At 57.3% G+C, this 3,360-nt stretch overlaps 1 long non-coding RNA gene across 2 annotated transcripts; it reads left to right on the top strand.

The window, feature by feature from the left end:
• Positions 1-316: 316 nt before the first annotated feature.
• LOC111817400 lies at positions 317-3,064 on the top strand. 2 transcript variants are annotated; one of them, XR_002821606.1, is made up of 4 exons: positions 317-405; positions 1,314-1,547; positions 2,468-2,811; positions 2,900-3,064. It is a non-coding gene; the product is annotated as an uncharacterized LOC111817400 (long non-coding RNA). The 2 variants fall into 2 exon arrangements; XR_002821605.1 differs by having other exon boundaries at positions 2,468-3,064.
• The last annotated feature ends 296 nt before the right edge of the window (positions 3,065-3,360 follow it).

Below are 3,360 nucleotides of genomic sequence, written 5' to 3'. Positions count from 1 at the left end.
CGCGGCCTGCGCCCGGCGACAAACTACTTTCCGCGCCCCTCCCCCACCGCCGCAGACCTGCGCGGACCGTGGCGGGGACTGGCCGGCGGCGCGCGTGTGCGCTGTGTGAACCCTGCACCCCGGACCCGGGCACTGGGTGCTGCGCGCCGCGTGCCCGTGCGCGGGCCCAGCCAACTTCTGCGGCGCAGCCCCCGGGCGGGGGTTGGGTGACGGGCGCGCCCTCGCTGGGCCAGAGCCGGGCACCGGAGCCCCTGCGCCGTTTGCGGAACCCCGGGCGCCCGGAGCCACCGCGCCCGGCCCGGGAGGAAGGGCTGCGGCCGCGGCGCCGGGAAGGGTCTGTCCCGTCCTCGCGCGCCCCAGCTGCGCACCCCGGGGCGTCTGACGCACCCCTCTCCCCGGCCCCAGGTAACAGTTCTTAGTGGAAAGGAGCTTCCTGCAATTATTTTAGGTTTGCCAAAGTATTGTTTTGGCAGAGAAGGGGGTGGTTTTTAGGGTTTGGCAGGTGGCCAGCGAGCCTGCTTTTCCAGTTTTGTTTTTTCGCCTGCCCGCGCCTGCCTGCTCCGAGCCCGGCTCTCGCCTCCTCTCGCGGGGCGGCGTGCAGCCGGCTGCGGAACGCGCGCCGCTGAGCCCCGGAGCGAGGGGGTGTCGTGGGGCGGTAGCAGAGGAAGTCCTGGCAGGAAAGGCCAGGGCCGAAGGCCGCGCGCAGACGCGCTTTCCTAAGTGAGGGGCAGAGACCGTGCTTCTGGAGCGAGAACAAAACAGTCGGCCGGTGCCGCGGCCTCCGCCTAAACTTCTCCGCGCCGGCGCTCGGCGGCTCTGCTGCTGCACACGGGCTTCAGGCTCGGCTCCCGCCGGTGCCCTTGCACCAAGACCCACGTTTCTCACTAAGGCCGCGCACAGTGCCCCCACCCCCACACCCCCTCGCGGCCGGTCTGCTCGGCCCTGGGGCTGCTCCTGGGCAGGGACGCGGTCCTCGCCCGAGGCCTCGCTGGGAACTGCAAATTCCGGCTCCAGGTTCCTCGAAGGAAGCTCGGCTTCCCTTCCCCGCGTGCCGCGGAGACCCGAACGAAGCTGCGGCTCAGGACCGACCCACCCCCTCCAGCCGCCCTCCTGCAGCGCAGCCTGGAATTTAATTCCGGGGCGCGAAAAGCCACCGTTCGCAGCTGCCTTTTTCCACACAGCAAAGATTCCTACTTTTGAGTCTCAAGAAAAAAGGGGAGAAAAAAAAAAGACTGGCAAGTCGCCCTGTTTTTTCAATGGGGAAAAGTAATTTAATGCTGGTATTTCCACTTTAAAAACTTCCTTTGTTGCAGCGGTGGCTGTGCCCGTGATTCCTGCTTCCTGCGGTTAGCAGTATCATCCCAAGTAACTTTTGGCGCCTCCGTGAGCCTCCCGAGCGCGGGCGCGGGGTGCGCCCTCTAGGCGGGCGGGTCCGGGCCCGGCGCCCCGATGCTGCACCCCTGCGCCCGAGCGCCCGTGCCCAACTCTCAGGCAAGGGGGACGGGGGACTTGCTAGCGCCATCGGAAGCCAGGCCTGAAAAAATACGGTAGGGGAGTCTGAGCCACGAGAAGGCTCCTGGTAACTTTGTCTCCAAAGAACCTCAATTTAAGCACACACACAAAGAAACAGATATTCTTCAAAGGGAAGAACAGGCTAAAAATGTTTCCAACTCCCTGCCTGCGTCCCCGGCTGCAAAAGCGAATTCTGTCCAGAGTTCATGGAGACACGGGTGGGGGTGGTGGTGGGGGTGGAGAGAGCAGTGAGGAAACAGGTGAACTAGGAAGCCCAGTTTCCTGCGGCCACATAAGTGAGCCATTGTTAGGAAGGGTAAACCCCTTATTGGAAATAACCGCTCTGATCATTTATTTTGCAAGTGGTAGGAGGTTGTCTAGAAATGGGATTGTCTCTGCGCAGAGGAGGCTTCTGTCATGCTCTCTGCTATCCATATTCTTCCTGGCACGGAGCCCAGCCTTGCATTTACTGTGTTTTATTTGCAGAAACGTTACCTTGCCAGCTTTAGTGAAATCTTCGTAGATATATAAATTACGTCAATAAGGTTTCACTTATATGGACATCTCAAATCCCTCTCATTTCAGAGGTTACTTAATAGGGAAATCCTGGGAATATGATTTAGATTCCAATACCTAAAGCCGTGAAGAGGAGACGTGTGCGTGACACACCATTCGCTCAGCAGTTCTTACCAACACTAACTTTATTAACTACTGTTTTACAACGTTTTCTTGTCTAGCATTTGACCTGCTGGTCACTTGTGTGCAGATTTTTCTTAGACGCATATAACCCTAAATTGAATCATGTTGCTGAACTGAGAATCCAAATGAATTCTAACATCACATTTCCAAAGCAGATTTGATTGGAAGGCCTGAAGCCTTGGGAAATAGTTGGATGGGAATTCAGCATTTCCCCCAAAAGAAAACACCTAATTATTTTCCATTTACTGTCCAACAGAATTAGGAGTCTTCACTGCTCAGGGAGGAGAAGGAGCAGGAAAGGCCTGGGTCACAGGCAGGGGCTACCACTGACTCCTCCAGGACCAATATCAACTAGGGTTTGCAGTGGACTGGAAGGGGCTATCCCGGGGGAAGGGCCCTGCCCCCCTGCACGGGCTGTCCTGGTAAGAAATACATGTGTGGCCAACCCCTTTCCCTATTTGCTATTCACCATTTACTTGAAAAGTAGAATTCAAGAAAAGCCGAGGAAGCCCACTCCCTCGTCTCTCCTCCAATCTATAAACAGCTGTCCCCGCCTGGAAATCCTGTTCTGTCCGTGCACAGGGCTGTTCAGAGCTCAGGGTAAGCTGGCAGTTCCTCCACACCACTTGAAATGCCACCCTTCCCAGAGAGCAGAAGTCCTGAGCGCGCCAACTACTGCTCTCCTCAGCTCCCTCCAGTCCCGGCCAGCAGATGAAGCCACGCATCTGCTGAAGTTAAGCCTTGCCTCCCACGAGTGGCCAGCTTCTCTGAGTGTAAAAACAACTAATGCAAAGTTGACTCTCCAGCAGAATTTTTCTGACTTTTACCAAAGGGCAAAATAAGGCGTACAATTCATGCAAAAATCCTCTTCTGCCCTCCCCACCCAGCCCGTCCTTAAACTCGCAAACTCTACCCCTTTGTGCTAAATCCGGAAGAGCTTGCAGCTTTGACAGCTCGGAGCGCACCCCACCCCTTAGGAACTGCGGAGAATTCCAGCTCCCCAGCCACGCCCCCTGACACACCCCAGAATCCTCTTCATTGGATAGTATTCCTGTCAGTCTCCCGCGCTGCCCCATTGATTAGAGATCTGAGTCGTCAATCATCCTGGGTCCGGATGGTTCTCCCGGGTTAGGTTGACTGCAGCGGCCG

This window comes from Octodon degus, unplaced genomic scaffold, assembly GCF_000260255.1.
Source record: "Octodon degus isolate 3935 unplaced genomic scaffold, OctDeg1.0 scaffold00057, whole genome shotgun sequence".
Lineage (NCBI taxonomy): Eukaryota > Metazoa > Chordata > Mammalia > Rodentia > Octodontidae > Octodon > Octodon degus.
This window is presented reverse-complemented; position numbering and strand designations above follow the sequence as displayed.